The sequence below is a fragment of the Petaurus breviceps genome, unplaced genomic scaffold (genome assembly GCF_028583685.1).
Source record: "Petaurus breviceps papuanus isolate PSGF00001 unplaced genomic scaffold, PetGlider_PUasm1.0 140, whole genome shotgun sequence".
NCBI lineage: Eukaryota > Metazoa > Chordata > Mammalia > Diprotodontia > Petauridae > Petaurus > Petaurus breviceps.
The window spans coordinates 8,353,019-8,371,438 of NW_027185698.1; positions in this window are offsets into that span (position 1 = coordinate 8,353,019).

Here is an 18,420-nt window from a genome sequence, read left to right on the forward strand (position 1 = left end):
GAGAGAGAGAGAGAGAGAGAGAGAGAGAGAGAGAGAGAGAGAGAGAGTTTTAAAGATGCAGTCTTTTATGTCTAGAAAGAATAAAGAGGCTCCAGTCACCCACATATTTCAAAAAGACATGCAGATGCCTCCATATTTGGCAATCTAAGAATGCCTAGTTTGTCAAGGTCCTTAAAAAATGTTCTAGAACTCTGAGGTACCACATATCACCAGTCAGATTGGCTAAGGTGACAAAATAGGAAAAGGATAAATGCTGGAGAGTATGTGGAAAAATTGGAACACATGCATTGTTGGTGGAGTAGCGAACTGATCCAATTATTCTGGAGAGCAATCTGGAACTATGCCCAAAGGGCTATAAATAAGTGGATACCCTTTGACCCAGCAATACTACTTCTAGGATTATATCCCAAAGATATCAGAGAAGTGCAAGGAGGACCCATATGTACAAAAATATTTATACCAGTTTGTGGTGGCAAAGAATTGGAAATCAAGAGGATGCCTATCAGTTGGGGAATGGCTGAAAATTTGTGGTATATGGATGTAATGGAATACTACTATGCTATAAGAAATGAGGAGCAGACAGACTTCTTAACAACCTGGAGAGACTATACAAACTGATGCTGAATGAGAAGAGCAGAATCAGGAGAAATCTGTATACAAACACAGACACAAAGTATGTGTCATGACTAACTTCAATAGACTGGGCTCCTCTCAGCAATGTAAAGTTATAAGACAACTCCAAAAGACACATTATGGAAAGAGATATCCACATCCAGAGAAAGGGATGCAGAGTCAGAATGCAGATTGAAACCAACTACTAGCTCTGTTTCTTTTTCTTGTTTTGTTTTGTTTTTTCTTTCCCACTGATCATTCCATCAGTTATAATCCTTCTTTACAACCTGACTAATGATTAATGTGAAGATATTTGTAGATCCCATATTTGAGTGCATGACACCATGATGAGGCGGGGGGGAGGGGGAAGATAGGAAAGGGGAGAAAATTTGAAACTAAAGGGACTGTGGAACTGAATATTGTGAACTAAAAGTAAATAAGCACATCAATTAATTTTTTTTTAAAAGTTCTAGAAATTTACAGAAACCAAAGTCAAAGTCACTGCTTTATCATTTTCAGGTTCCTCTTTTATGACCTTTTGGAAAATTAATGCAGCATTTACCTTTTCCACTCCTCTTACGCTTTTCAAGATCTTTCAAAGATCACTGACAGTGGTTCAACAATAGCATAGACTGTTTCTTTCAGGATTATAGCATAGAGCTCAACCAAACTAGTGAAATGGAGTCAAGTTCTCTCACCGTCTCATTATAGAATTTAACTTTCATCTCCCTAAAATCCATTTTTGTTTCAACCTTTCTAGTAAAAAAGATAATTTCTATTTTACATAGAAAAGAGAAGCAAAGTAAGAGTAAAGCCTTCTCACTGTTATCTGTGATTTCCCTCATCTTCTGATTTTTCTTTTTTCAGGAGCCTGTAGCTATCAGGTTGCATTTTCTTTTGTCTTAGGTCTCTTACTTCACTGATGTATGGATTTGTAGGTGCGAAATTCCAACTACCAAGACATACAAGCATCTTAATGCAAAGTATAGTCTTATAGTATTGCCTGGGGCACTGATAAATTCTCTGACTTGTCAAAGATCAAAAAGTAAAGTCAGAACTGGGACTTGAAGCCAAGCTTTTCTGATTCTGAGGCCAATTCATTATCCTCTATGCAATACTGACTCCCTTAGACGATGCCCAGGGAAAGGAGTCATGGTAACTTAAAACTATTTATGGATAAACTGCGGATTTACAAAATAAGTACCCTCTCAAACATTCTTCTCCACTTAACACTCATCCCTTAATTCCATCCCATTCTTTTGGAAGATATGTTTAACAGGAAAATTAAAATGACAAGGATTTTGATAGTAAATGATTAAAAGAGGCCCTTTGGAGAAAAGAGAAAAGTTTAGTGTATATTTGAACAACAACTTTCTCCATGGTCACGATATGAAAATGATATGGGAAGGTAAGATATACTCTTCTGTTATCACAAAATTGATTAGAAAAATAACAGCAAAAAAAGTAGGTGACATGAGTTTCATTTATTCATTCTAAGAATCTTTATGTAGTAGCACTTGTGAAAAAAAATTGTGTTAAATATTGTGTTACCCTATTTATATTCACTTTAAATGGTCTCTCTGGTAATACTTATCTTTTTTTTTTCAAATGCTTTATTAACTTCTGATTTAGATCATTCATTTCTTCAAGATTTTGAGTTACAAATTTTCTCCCCATTTTTCCCCTACCCACTGCCCCAAAATAGCAGTCCCACAGGATATCCCCTCCTCCAATCTGCTCTCTCCCATATTTTCTCCCGTACTCCTTTTGACTTTTCCAGCGGATCTTTATGCCCCAGTGCCTGTTATTATATGTTATTTCCCAATTACATGTAAAATAGTATTAATAGTATGTATATATGTGTGTGTGTGTGTGTGTGTGTGTGTATTTAAGCATTTGATTTTAAAACTTTAAATTCCAGATTCATTCCCTTCTTTCCTTGTCAACCACCCTTACTTGGAAGGTAAGCAGTTCAGTATATGTTGTACATGTGTGACTAATGCAAAACAATAACATAGTAGATATATTGTAAAAGACTGACTATATTTCCCTCCCTCCTATCCCACCACCCACTTGTTCTATTCTCTACTTTGATCCCATCACTTTTCAAAAGTGGGTGCTTCCAAATTCCCTCCCCCCAGCCTACCCTCCCTTCCATCATCCCCCCTTTCACCCCTTCCCCCCTACTCTCCTGTAGGATGAGATACCCTATTTAGTGTCTATTTCATTCCCTCCTCAAGCCAAATTCAATGGGAATGAGGTTGACCCATTCCCTTTTCCCTTCCTATTCTTCCCTTCCATTGTAACCATTTTCCCTTGCCTCTTCTATATGAGATAATTTAACCCATTCTGTCTCTCTCCATCTCCTCTCATTATATTCCCCTCTGACCTCTTAATTTCACCTTTTAAGTACCATCCCTTCCTGTTAAATTGGTCCTGTGCCCTCTATCTATGCATACCTGTAAACATATCCCCATAAGCCCATAAACATAAATAAAGTTAATAGTTCAACTTTTATAAATACCTTATGATTTCTCATGACTTCTCATACTTCTCTTGCTTCTCGTATCTGAATGTCAAATTTTCTATTTAACTCTGGTTTTTTTCAACAAGAATGCTTGAAAGTCCTCTATTGCACTGAATGACCATATTTTCCCCTGAAACATGATACTCAGTTTTGCTGGTAGGTGACTCTTGGTTTTAATCCCAGCTCCTTTGACCTCCAGAATATCATGTTCCAAGCTCTTCAATCCCTCAGTGTAGAAGCTTCCAGATCCTGGGTTATCCTGATCGTGTTTCTGCAATATTCAAATGGTTTCTTCCTGGCTGCTTGTAATATTCTCTCCTTAATCTAGGAGTTCCTGAACCTGGCTATAATATTCTTAGGAATTTTCTTTTTGGGATCTTCTTTCAGGAGGTGATCAGTGGATTCTTTCAACCTCTATTTTGTCCTCTGGTTCTAAAAGATCAGGGCAGTTTTCTTTGAGAACTTCCTGGAGGATGATTTCTAGGTTCTTGTTTTGATCATGCCTTTCAGGTAGTCCAATAATTTTTAAACTATTTCTCCTGGATCTATTTTCCAGTTCAGTGGTTTTTCCCATGAGATATTTCACATTGCATTCTATTCTTTCATTTGTTTGGATCTGTTTTACAGCATCTTGATTTCTCATAAAGTCATTAGCTTCCATTTTCTCCAATCTAATTCTGAAGCAATGACTCTCCTCATTGAGCTTTTGAGATTCTTTTTCCATTTGACAAATCTGATTTTTTAAGGCATTCTTTTCCTCACTGACTTTTTGACCCTCTTTTGCCATTTAAGTGAGTCTATTTTTTAAGGTGTGAATTTCCTCAGTCAGCCTGTTGACTCTCATTTCATAATTTCATTGCATTGTCCTCATTTCTCTTCCCAATTTTTCCTCAGCTTCTCTTATCTGCCTCTTAAGGTCTTCTATGGCCTGTAACCAGCTTGTATTTTCCTTTGAAGCTTTAGGTGAAGGAGTTCTGACTTCACTGTCTTCCTACTTTCCCATGCTTTACTCCTTATTGTCCCCAAAATAGGATCCTAATGTTGGAATCTTCTGTATGCTTTGTTTCCTTTGCCTGGTCATGTCACCCCTCAGTCACTTGACCCCTGGGGTTTTTTGTCACAGTAGGACTTTGCCATCAGACAGGGGAGCTTTCACCCCAAACACTGGGGTTTTCTCAGCTGCCAGAGGTATTAGATGGGTGCCCTCTCTGTGGCCTCCACACACTCTGGCAAGCTGGAAACCCACCCCAGGACCTCCACCCTAGATTGCACTCCAGATACAAGCAGGTTAAAGCAAGAGCCATTTCCCCTCAGACTGGTGCTTGGTTCCCCTACACTCTGCAGGGCAGGAGCTGAAGCTGCTACATGGCACTGGCTGGCTTTGCTGGGGTCTCAGCGGCTTCTCACCCCAGGGGCAAAAGCCACACTCTCCCACTTACTGGGTCCCAAAGTCCAGACTGCACTGACCTCTCACTTTGTCCTTCACATCTATTTGTGGATAAATCTGGAAAAAGCCACAGCTGCTGCTGATCTGGAGTCCCGCTGGTCAGACCTGCCCTGGGGCTAAAGCCTTGGCGTGGAGCTTGGCTTGGCTACCAGAGCACTGCGCTAGTTGATTCCTACCGGCCTACCAGGCTGTCCTCAGTGAGAGGTTAGCTTCTCTGTGTCATTTTGTAGGCTCTTCAGCTCCAAAGTTTTTTAGAGTCCCCTTTTACATGGATTGGAGAAGGTGGAAGCCAGAGCAGCGGGGAGGTCCTGATTCTATTCCGCCATTTTGACTCAGCCCCAGTTACTACTTATCTTACAATAATGTAATCCTTATTGAAAGAAGTACAAAAAGGGGCCGCTAGGTGGAGCAGTGAGTAGAGCACTGGCCTTGGAGTCAGGAGGACCTGGGTTCAAATCCAGCCTTAGACACTTAGCACACACAAAACTAGCCATGTGACCTTGGGCAAGTCACTTAACCCTAATTGCCCTGCAAAAAAAGAAAGAAATACAAAATAATCTAAATGCTATTTATCAGGTGTTTTCTATTGGAGGAGAGGTGACAGATTTTGTCAAGGTATAGTCCAACCATTCTTAGGTTCTTAACATGGCAAAAGTTGTCATGGTTGTTACCAAAGTGTTATGAAAACATACAAACTATACTATTAAGACATGCATTGCTTTGAAGTAAATATATATAACCAAAATGTGTTATATATTTCATTTTGTGTATATACACATACATATATGCATGTATATGTGTATATATGTATGTGTGTATGCATAATAAAAATGCTTATTTAATTAAACTCAAGAAATTACCCAGCATTTATCACAATTCCTGGCACATGGAAGATACTTTACAAAGATTGTTGCCTTTGAGGGAAGAATAGGAGGTTTTTTATATATAATATAATTAGAAAAGGGCTAGTATTCAAACCCTGACTCATATTTCCTACCTTTGTGATTTGGGATATGTCACATAATTTTCGTGAGCCTCAGTTTATTTATCTGTAAAAAAAATATTTGGGGAGGGGGGGAATGTTGGTGGCCAATGTTTTCTAAGAAATCTTTGTGCTCTATGTCAAATGATTTTTTAAGAGTTTCTTGCTAATTACTATAACTGGAAATTAGATCTGAAATGTCTTGTTTGGATGGAACCATCTTGAACAAAGGTTATGAAAAAGCCTCCAATTTTAGCTTTATACTCCTATGACAATAGTTGACACACCTTGATCCAGAATAGGAAACCAAGAAGCCAAGAAAGGGGGAAAATATTTATATTTGACTTTAAGGTAAACAATACTTAAAGAACACATGACCTAGAAAATGATGCATTTTGTATGACACAAATCTTATGAGCATTAAAACACAATAATTTGTTTTCTGAGAAATTGAAAATATTATGAACTCTTTCATTAGAGGGCAAAACAGAGACCTTTTGAATGTATCTACAATTAGATAAAATTTTATTATCATTTAGCATGCTGTGTTTCCCACTAGGTGGTGATCAAAAGAAAATACCAAAGGAGATCAGTAGGATGTAGGATTGATTACAGACTGATTCAGCAGTGCAATCACTAGCTCCTGCAATCTCAGCATGAAGGGATTCCCTGGAGAATTGGCTGCTATCTGATAGCACTTTGGAGAGGGTAAAAATCAAACTACTTTTAGAATGTAGATTGGATGAGGTTGCATTAAGCAGGAAAGGATTATATCACATACATTCTGGCATCCAAGAAGAAGGAATCTAAAACATCACACTTTCATTGGAAGCACTATATCAACTGCATTGCAACAGATGATTCGACAAGCCCAGGAAGCAAAAGCAACACCATGTTGGGATAGGAGATTAGCAGCAATTAATTACAATGTGAATTTTGCCTTTCTTCCGTAGGACATGAGGCAAATAATTCCTTAATCTCCAATTTCCTGAAGTGGATAGAATTTTAAAATTGAAGTCAAGAGTTCCTGGGCTCATAATCTGCCTCTGATAGTTCCTAGCTATGAAAACATGAAGAAATTACTTGATTTCCTCTTGCTGGTCAGTTTATAGTCAGTCAATAAAAGAAAATTACAAGTTCTGTAAACTGATCTATCCATTCTGGAGGGCAATTTATAGCCTGAATGGTATAACATTGTGCATACTCCTTGATTCAGCAATACCACTGCTAATTCTATATGCCAAAGTTATATTAAAAAAGGAGGGGGAAGGACCTATTTCTACAAAAAAATGTGTATAGCATTTCTTTTGTGGTGGCTAAAAAATTGGACATTAAAGTAATGCCCATCAAACAAGCTGTGGTATATGATTGTAATGGAATACTATTGTGCTTTAAGAAACATAAGCAGGCTGATTTCAGGGAAAAAAAAACCTGAAAGGCTTACATGAATTGATGCAAAGTGAAGGAAACAGAACAAAGGAGTACATTGTACACAGTGATAGCAATATTGTACAATCAAGAACTGTGAATTATAGATGAACTTCATATTTACCTGGAGAGGCTTATACGAACTGATGCTGAGTGAGAAGAGAGAGCCAGGAGAAATTTGTATACAATTACATCGCAAAACATATGTGCGATGACCAACTTTGACAGACTGGACTCTTCTCAGCAATTCAGTGTTATAAGTTAATCCCAAAAGGCTCGCGATGGAGAGAGATGACTACATCCAGAGAAAGAACTGAGTCTGAATCCAGATTGAAGCAAACCACCGGATCCTTTTATTTTTCTTTTTTGGTTTTGTTTCCTCTTTCCCATTTTTCATTCCATCTGATACAATTCATCTTTATGCCCTGACTAATGTCTAATGTGAAAGTATTTGCAGATCCTATACTTGATTGCACGCTGCCATGAGGGGGGGAGGGAAGGGGAGAAAATTTGAAACTCAAGAAATAGTGGAATTGAATCCTGTAAACTAAAAGTAAACAAACAAATTAATAAAGAACAAAAAATTAAAAAATAAAGAAAGTAGAGATAGATGGAGAATGGAAGTGTAGGATAAATATCAATTGTGACAATCAGTGGTGCTGAGGTTTTGAAATGACATATTTTCAAAAGTTAGCAAGTGATCATAGTAAAAGGCAGAGGTTATAAAAATATAAACATTGAAGAAAAATCCCTGGAAGCTTCCATGTAACCTTTTCTGAAAAATTAAAATAGAGATGTATATTTGTCCAGTAAAATAAAAATAACTGTGAATTACTTAGCTATTCTCAGAAATGTTATGATCCAAGACAATCACAAAGGACTAATGTTGAAGCATATTCAGAGAACGAATTGATATTATTTTAATAATACTGAAGCATGCTGTTTTCACTTTCTTTTTCTTAAGTTAACTACTTTTTTTACATCTATGTCATGTTTTTTCAATATTTTTCTTTTTTTATCCCTATATATACCATTACATTAAAAGAAAAGAAAAACTTTATCTATCTATCTATGCATACATACTGCATCAATTTGGAGAGTTTCATTAACTTTTTCTTAGAATACTTGTATTGTCACTATGTTTTTCAAGAGATGTACTTTTGGCCCCTTCCTTATTGTCTATCAATTTCTTGCTAAACCATGGAGTTTTTAACTCCTCCTTCATTAAAGATGTTGTTATATGTATTATATATATGTATATATAATACATATATATGCATATATGTTCTTTCCCGAATAGATTTTCTTATGTTTTAATGTACTTTTTTATCTTATGTAGATTTTTAGAGGTAAGTGTTTAATCTATTTTTAAAATATAATGGCATTTTCCTTAAGTCTAATTTTCCAAATAAGGGATTTCTTTACATTAGGATATACCTCTATTAATTCATAAGCACATTAACAATACCTTTGCTTTTATAACCTTCTGTTTTTCTAAATAAACTTAGATTCAGTGATTTATGATGGAATTTTTAGTCCAAGATTTATGGATTGTACCTTTAGGATTATAAATTTTAATACATAGTAACATGTGACTAGTATGTTTCTGGAGTTTTGTGAGCTTTTGATTATTTCATAATCTCTGTATGGAAGTCACTGTCATAAAATGAGATATCAGTCCAAACTATTTCTAGTACCAAAATACAGTTTTCAAGGAAGACAATCAACAAAAATGAAGATTTTATTAATTTAGAGAATTAATTGGGAAGGTTCTCTATATCCCACAAGAAAATGTGGTAGGTCAAAAGGGCCCTGGAAATCCAGGCTCATAGGGATTTGGCATGAGACACATACAGTGGTTAAAAGTGGCATTTGAACTTTTATGGGCCTAATCAACCCAGAGATTCAACAACTTAAATATGTTTTAGGGTATCAGTCAGAACAGAGAGAGGAAGCAAAGTGGGGCAATATAAATACGCCAAGGAGAAGTTATTCTATAGGTAGCCGTGGAATTAATTTGTAGAGAGTCTTTGGTCATAAGGTTTCTCTGTGGACATAGTTTCAGTGCATGGAGGTTAGTTCTTCTTGGGTTAATAGTACTATTATGCCCCTGGCACAAATTTTTATCAACACAAATTCCTTTTTAAAGAAAGGTTAGATTTTGCCTACTATGGATTTTGCTTCATATACATTCAGAACTAATGAGGTGTCCCAGAGGACACATAATTTATACTTTCAATCCTCCTCAAAGCAAAGATGCAAGGGACTACAGGAACAGACTGTTGCATTTATTTTTTAATATAGTTCTGAATATCAGTAGAGTCTCTTTATTTTATTTTTATTCCAATAGAGTTCATATCTGGTATGGGGTGGTGGTGGTAGTATACATAGAAATAATCATGATGTTAAGAAAGGGGAGGATCTATAAAAATTTATATGTATATAATTTTATATATTTATTAAATATGTATATTTATATATACACATATATTCAACTTGCTAATGTTTCTTGACTTAAAGACTCTAAAGTAGTTCATTAAAATAGTTTTCTTCTCTTTTCTATTTTTCCTCCATTATTAAAAATCATTTAATTATTTCCCCATTTCTTCCCAGGTATTCTACTTTTGGAATTGTCCATCATGCCTTCCTTCCCCAGGTATTCATCATTGAAGAACCTCATTATGTTGCAAGACTGACTTTGTTTGGACCTCTCATATAATAAGTACTATTTGCTCCTCTGATTGGACCCTTTGACTGTGGAAAAGGCTATATGGGTTCCAAGGTCTTTATTTAAAGAAGGAACTCAATACAGTTTTCCTCCTTATTCCCCAGCTACACTGTTTTGGAAGTTCTTTTGAACTCTCCATCATGGCCTTGCTCTGGCTCCTTTCTTCGCACCCCCACCCCATTCTTTTTAGCTTCCTTTTGGATGTTGTCTTCCCCCATTTCATTTTAAGTAACTTGATGACAGAGACTGTATGTGTATGTACGTATATATCTGTGTGTATATATGCATATATATATGTTATGTGTTTGGATATCTACAGATATATATATATATATATATATATATATATATATATATATCACTAGTATCCCTACCACCTAGCATAATGACTGGCACACAATAAGTTCCTAAGAAATATTTATTGACTGAGTGACCATATGCCCATAAAACTCTGTATTCGAGGGCTATCTCAGATTCCATTTCCTTCAGACTCTGGTAATCCAGAGGAGAACAATAGTAGTAGGGCAGTATAGTGAGGTATATAAATAAAAATGCTTTCTAAAGGGGTTTTCCACAGGGAAACATGTTTGTTCTTATTCTGGTATGAGGCCAAGAAGTGGCGCCAAAGAGCCAGAAGTGAGAATGACAGTCATGCTAGTAATCAAGGACCTAGATCTTATTGTCCCATTAAGAGAAGCCAAAAAATGGAATACCAGGATTTCAGTCTAATGTTATTCATGGTAGGAAGGAAGATGTTTTTATAGCAGGGTTACTAAACAAGTCCTGATTTTTCTCAAATTTTGATTCCTTTTATTTTTTTCCCATAAAATGATCTCTTCATAAATTACTCCATTTAAAATTCCATAGCATAAAGATATGGTTATGTAACACACTGAAGCCAAGATTCCTAATATCACCCACAAACAAAAACAATGCTCCTTTCCTCAAAACCAACCTCAGCTCCTCAGTGTACATGCCCAATTGATATTTGTGTTTAACTAAACAGGTTTTAGAGAAACAATAAAATTAAAACAGAGGAAAAATGTATTCTAGAAATCAATTTGAATATCACAAATGGCAATTCAGCTATTCATACACATGCAAAAATTATGTTCCTAAACATAAATGAAGTTAAATAATTCTTAAGTAATACTGAACATGTCTAAGAGGAGAGAATGCACGACACTGTGTGATTACATCATAGTTTGCTGCCTGACCAGAAAAAAAATATTAGCCCTGAATTTTGAACACATTCTATTTTCTGCCTTACATAGTTGTTCAAAATAGTATAAAACTTTAGAAGCAACCTTGACATTAATTTGGTATAAATAGGATACCTCAAAAGATGTCTCTGTAGAGTAACATCCCGAAGGCAATATTAAATCTTTAACCATTAAGTTCACTCCAATGTTCTTTCAGATAGTTTGCCCCTAAAGTAGACACCAATAAACAAGACTGATTCAGTCAGCAAGGACAGGGTAACACTGATGTTACCACCATTCTTCAAAAACTATGCACAATTGCACATTATTATTTTCTTATACCTAGCTTTCAACATAAGTCTTAAGAGTTTCCTTGTCAGCATAATGCAAGCACTGCATCACTAGTCTAGCTACAAATTCTCTTCATGGGAAAATAAATGGTGTTTATCTTTCCTGTTATTTCTGACCCTCTCGTACCTGACCTCTATAGCGCATCTTGTTCTAAAGAACATTAGAACTTTGAAAGGTGGTAGCTGTACATGAGGGAAAAGAAAAGTTTGATGCTAAAGTGCTTTTCAACTTTATTAGAACTTTGAATTCAAACTGTCTAGAAGTTAGGCATTACTACTTTGGGAGGCAATATGGAATAAGGGGGAAAAACAAATAAAAATTTATTGACTTTGTTTTCAGAGGCCCGGGAGGGAAATCCTACTTATAATGCTGAATACCTGTGTGACCTTGGATAAGTCACATAATGTAATAGGCCATCATTTTGTACATCTGTAAAATAAGAGGGCTGGAGTAGATGGCATGTGATATTCCTTACAATTTGAGACTTTTGATATGGAAGGCAATCCAAGAGCGAATTTAGAGTTAGAAGAGAAATTAGATATGGCCTAACCAAACTTCTTCATTTTATAACTGAAGAAACTGATATGGTTTCAAATGTTGTCTTTGACAATAACTAAAAGTATGGATTCTAAACCTGACTTTGGCTAGTATGAATTGTAAAAAATTTGGATCTGACCTGTGCCTCAGTTTTCTCATCCATAAAATAGGGCCATAAATAGTTTAATAATGATCATAACATGTTTTGTGAGAATGCAATGCTGTAATGTATACCAAAATTTTGTCTAACAATAAAGTGTTTCATAATTAAGTAAATAGGAGGTATTATTATTGTTAAGCATTTGTTCTCTTCTTTTTATGGAATTAAGATAGACATGATCCTAGAACAATCCTATTATTATATTATATTTAATGACTTGCAGGCTATAGCACAGGTGGATAAAATGATTACTTTTGTATATAGGTTTATATATTTTGTATATTATTAATTACATAATATTTATAATTATTAATATATAATTATAATAATAATTGTTAATTAAATAATAATTAATTAATATATAAAATATATATTATTTATATTTTGTATATAGGTCTACCTTTTGTAGAGTCACCAAAAGCATCCTCTCCAATATAAATACAGTAGTAGAGAAAATATTTACCTCTTCCTACTTCTGCATGATTTGGAATTCTCTTGCTGTGCTGGGCTCTCCTTCCCAGCTCCAGCCTTATCTTACCTTATACCCGGTCTTTGGACGTCTACAGCTTCTTGTCTCCAAGAAGAACTCACCCCCACAGAACACCCAAGGACACGGAGGTTGCCAAGCGAGGCTGCTCTTTATTCAGTTACATCTTAACAGTGTGACCATCAGAACAAAGCAGAATGGAACTGTGGGACAGAGAGAGCGGGAAAGAGAGAGAGAGAGAGAGAGAAAGAGAGAGAGAGAGAGAGAGAGAGAGAGCCTCTCCTTGCTTTTTCCCTAATATCCTTATCATTCTTCTTACTCTCACATGCCATGTGGGAGCCAATCATGCACTCTCCCAAATGCAGGGCAAAGGAGTATGTGTTAAGAGGAGTCCGTGTTGATAAGGCACATTCAATGCCACGTCGGCCTTTCCCAACCTGGCAAAGTCAGCTCCCACGGCCCTGCACTCAATGCCCTTTCGGCCGGCAGAGTCGGCCTTCCCATCTCCAAGCTCCTGCCCCTCAGAGGTCACGTGCACCCCCTCCGACATCTTGTGACTGCCACAGTCTCTCTCACACTTGTGGCTCTATCATCCCCCTTTTCTTGTTTTGCGGGTGACCGCCAAGGGGAATAGCCATAGCGACAGCATGTCGCAAGCTTGCATATAAAATATAAAATAGAAAAAGCACAGCAAAGTGCAATACAACCAAAGATATCTATAAGTAGCATTTGCAACAAGGAGGCTCCCAGCCCTGTAAGCCACGAAGTGGTGAAATGACCATGTAGCCAATCTACTAAATCTTGAGGCCCACCTGATGGTATGGTAAAATTATTAGCCACTTGTTGAATTTCTCTGGCTAAGAATGTCAATTGTTCTATTTCTTCAGATACATTGGCTGCCAGAAAGGAGCCCTGTAAATGTTTCTCTATACTTTCCCATAATGCAGGAAATTTAGACCCAGTAAGGTTTAAAGGTAGAGGAGTAACACATATTGTGGGTTTATATTTCCAATGGCAGGGTATTGCTTGCAAAACCTCCTCTAGAGCCATTTCATTACCCACTGCAAGAATAGCTTCCTTCAAGGCTGATATTTCCATTTGAATACCCTTATCTATTCTAGCTTGCAAATCCCATGCTTTTGTTTCTTTGTCCATAAAGGTTTTCAATTGTGAAGCTATATATCCCACTTGATCATATAGCTGCTGTATTCGAAATTCTTGAAAGGCGGAAATAGCTAAATTTACAACTTCAAACACAAGGTCCAATGCCTCTCGCTTTTCCTTCCTTATCATATCTGTCAAAGTCTTCCAGGCTGCTTCTCCTGGGAATACTGCCCAGGGCATCGCAGCCTTTCCTGGTATAATGACATACCTGGGTTGCTTAACTAACATTAGTGCACCCTTCTTTGGGCTGTACTGATTTATCAATTGTTTCAAGTCACACGTACATGCTTCCACCTTATACTGAGGTGGAATGCTTTGAAGTTTAGTAGTCTTAATGCTGGAACAATCTAAAAAGGCATAACTTTGTGGGGTGCAAACCTCCCCCAAGAAGTTATATAAAAACATATCACAAGTCGCATTGTGAGAATGTGTATAGTTCATCCCATATGCAAAGATGCGATACCACACTTCATATGTATTGTCAGTACAATTTGTGTCTAAGGTGGTGCATCGGCAGACCGTCACCCACGCCTGAGTTTTGTTCATGGTGGCCCAGACTTTCCAGAGGTCGTGACGACATCTCCCTGCTTTAGTGCAAGGGACAGGTGCTGCCAATTGCTGCCACGCCTTGTTTCCTGGACTGTCCCAAAAGATTAACTCTATGTCTGCAATGTTTCCCACCTACCCCCGAACCGGATGTCCTGTACTACAGGCCACTATGTGTGACCATGTGTCCATTTCTCCAGCTTTGCAACCAGAGAGGTCAGTAGATAGGTTACCATTAGGAAACCCTTGCTGTTCATGTGGAATTACCAACATAGTAATGTTCAGGCTGGACGGGTGAGTAGAATCTCTAGCTCATCGTTGTCCTATGGACAATTTATGTGGTTTGAGTTCAATACATCCTGGAACACTTGTTGATTTCTCCATTTCCACCATCTTGGCTTTCAGGCTCTCGGTTCCCTCTTCCTTCTCTGGCATTTCTTGTGTTTCTCTTTCTGGCACACCTTGTCCTGGGGATTGGTATCTGTGGATTGTTCTTGCTGCCACCCAAGATCCTCCTGTCTCAGGTTCTCCATCTGGAATGGCATAAGCATATCCTGGTGCCCACGTTAAAACCCGCCCCGGGCCATGTCATTGGCCTTTCATATCTTTCCACACCACTCCGTTCCCCTCTTCTTTGTCTTCTTTTATGTGCATCCCTGCTCTCAGTGTACCTCGTTTGGGCATAAGATGCCAAAATTTTAAGGCAGGAGTTAGGTCATCATTCCCCAATTTTAAATAATTATAGGTATACACTGCCATATGTAATGCTGTTTGTGTCACTTTTCTCCAGGGTTTCACCTCAACATCATCCTTCTCTCCCTTTTCTTGTTTAAGAAGGATTGTTTTCAGTGTTCCATTTGCCCTCTCAACTATAGCCTGCCCTGTGGGATTATATGGAATACCACAAATGTGGCGAATTTGAAATTCATCACAAAATTTTGCAAATTTTTGGCTGTATAGGAGGGACCATTGTATGTTTTCAAAGTATGTTTGAAAGTATATTCCAGCCACACTAAAGCAATAAAACATATGTGCCATTACATGCCTAACTGCTTCTCTGGGCTGTATGGAAGCCATAAGGAATCCAGAATGTGTATCAACAGTTACATGTATTAATTGCTGCTTCCAATGAGTAATATCCATTTGCCAGATTTCATTAGGTCTTTCTCCTTTAGGATTAAAAGAGGAGTGAGAGGGAGGTGGTCTAAATGGTATGCAAGCTAAACAGCATTTCACAATATCAGCAGCTTGGTGGCGGGATATACCATAAAGGTGTCTTAATGACCATGCAGACAGATGGAATCTATTATGTGCTGCTATAGAGCTCTTTCCTTGGGAGAAAGAGTCCCTATCCATATTGATCCTAGTAAAGCATCTGCCACTTTGTTCCCTTCAAATATTGGTCCTTCTCCAGCTGTACGTAAATGGATATGCATGATGTATATAGGTGCCTTCAGCTGAAATAGGTGTTCTTGCGCCCACAGGAGCAGTTTCCCGATCTTTGATGCTGTCTGATTAATAAAAGTATCGGGTAGCATTTTGATAGCATTACAGGCATATAGACTATCTGTTACTACATTAAAAGGAGGATGAAATTTATTTTATGATAGCCCATAGTTCATTTTTTTGAGTGGAATTAAAGGGTATATCCAACACTAACTGTATTCTCAATTGTGGGCAATAAATGCTGGCCTTCCCTTGCTTAGTGGCATCTGTAAAGACATTAGGGCCATCCACTGGAATCTCGCTAATAATACAATGTGGCATAGTTACTTCAAACTGCTGAAACACTTGGGCTAAAATAGGTAACTTTGGAGAACTTTGAAGACGGTATGGCAATAAATCTAAAACCTCATCAGCTTTCCCTGCCTGGATAGACTCTAAGCCTTTGGCCCATATTTTTGGTGGGTGTCCAGTGACCATGATAACTCTTTGTATAGCCCCCGTGACAAAGTCCTTTATAAGTTCTAATTTAGGAGCTAAAGTTTTTCCACTATGTTTAGGATATATCCATTCAATAATTCCATGACTCTGCAAGATCACTCCAAACAGAGGCTCATCTTGTAGGCAAGGAACATACACTTTTTCCCCTGCCCTCAATCTAACTGTGGAAGCCCCAAAAGCTTTCTGGATCTGAGACAAAGCTGTTAAAGCCTCAGGAGTCCAACTCCTAGGGGACTTTAGGTTGGAATCTCCTTTTAACAAATCATATAAAGGTGCCATCATGGATGGAGGAATTGGCACAGTGGTCCTGACCCACTGTATGCTCCCCACTAAGCGTTGGAAATCATTGAGGGTCTTATATTTTTGGGGCTGTATCTCTGGGGCCTCTTTCCTCACCACAACATCAGTTAAAACATATCCCAAATATTTAAAAGGAGGCTCTGACTGTATTTTTTCTGGGGCTACTATGAGCCCTTGTTCAGACAAGGCTTGTAATACTTCCTTTAAAACTGTTTGTAGCTTTTCCTGTTTTTCTATAGCCAATAATATGTCATCCATGTAATGTATAATGACAACTTCTGGATGTCCCAACCTTATAGGTTGCAGAATCTGATCTACAAACCATTGGCATAAGGTGGGGCTGTTTGCCATGCCTTGTGGTAATACCTTCCACTGATACCTCCTGGCAGGTGACTGCAAATTAATTGAAGGAACAGTAAAGGAAAATTTTTCTCTATCCTCTTGATGTAGAGGAATAGAATAAAAACAATCTTTTATGTCTATAATCATTACTCTATATCCTTCTGGAACCATATTAGGTAAAGGTAATCCAGGTTGAAGTGCTCCCATAGGTTGTAAAAGGTCATTGATCTTTCTCAAATCAGTGAGCATTTGCCACTGGCCACTCCTTTTCTTTATAACAAACATGGGGGAATTATATGGGCTGAATGAAGGTTCTATATGTTCAGCCTGTAATTGCTCCTCCACTATATGGTGTAAGGCTGTTAGCTTTTCTATTGATAGGGGCCACTGCTCCACCCAGGAATATTTATGCGGGAACCATTTCAATTTGGGCAGTGCTAACATAGCGGTGGCCCCAACTAGTTTGATTGCAGGTAAATTCCCATTCCTTCCATAATGTCCCATCCCCAGAGGGAAGAGGACAGCCCTGTTATAACTAATGGTCAAAAGATTCCTTCTTTATCCTCTACTGCCCACCATAAAAATTGTTTTGACTTTTCAGCAATCTGCGGTCCCCCTACTCCAGTAACTCCAACATTCTCTCTTTGTAATTCCCATTTGAGTGGCCATTCTTCTTTTCTAACAACAGAGACATCTGCTCTGGTATCCAGCAAGCCTCTGAATGGCCTGCCATTGATATAAATCACTATCAAAGGTCTCATCCCTGTTATATATTGTGTTAAAGCCACCTGTAGTTCCTCCTGTTTTGTTTCTTCTTTTATTTTGTACTGTGAGAAAGTATCTAGTGGCAGATAAATTTCTGGCACTCCCTTCGGCCCCTCTTTTTTAGCTTTTTTAGCCCTCTTCTCAGTGGTACTATCACATACCAAATCTTCTGCCTCCTCTTCACTAGAACTAGTACTTTCTCCTAGGAGAGACTCTCCCGTCTGAGACGCTTGGGGTACGTTGATCAGGGGATGGGTCCGTAAATGGATGCTTTTACCAGACTGTAAATCATGAAATCTAAGTCCCTAATCGGTCCTGGATTGTCCTTATCATAGGATGCTAACTGGTTCCCAATCACAACCCCTCTCTGTATATCTAGGTCAGTATATTCCACCCAAGGGGATGTTCTCCAGATAATTTCTACAAATCTTTGGCAATCCTTTTGCTTCACTTTTATCCCTTTGTTCTTTACTAAGTTATAAATCTGCCTCGCATAAACTTCCATGTCAGTGGGTTTAACAACTGGGAGGTGCAAAGCCTGACCCATGTTGTCTTTATTCCAAACAAGGCCCTTATATAGGTCCCTATATAGGTCCTTTTATACAGGTCCTTATATAGGTCCCACGTTCAGGCGCCAGCTGCTGGGCTCTTCTTCCCAGCTCCGGCCTTGTCTTACCTTATACCTGGTCTTCGGACGTTTACGGCTTCTTGTCTCCAAGAAGAACTCACCCCCACAGAACACCCAAGGACATGGAGGTTGCCAAGCGAGGCTGCTCTTTATTCAGTTACATCTTAACAGTGTGGCCATCAGAACAAAGCAGAATGGAACCGTGGGACAGAGAGAGCGGGACAGAGAGAGAGAGAGAGAGAGAGAGAGAGAGAGAGAGAGAGAGAGAGA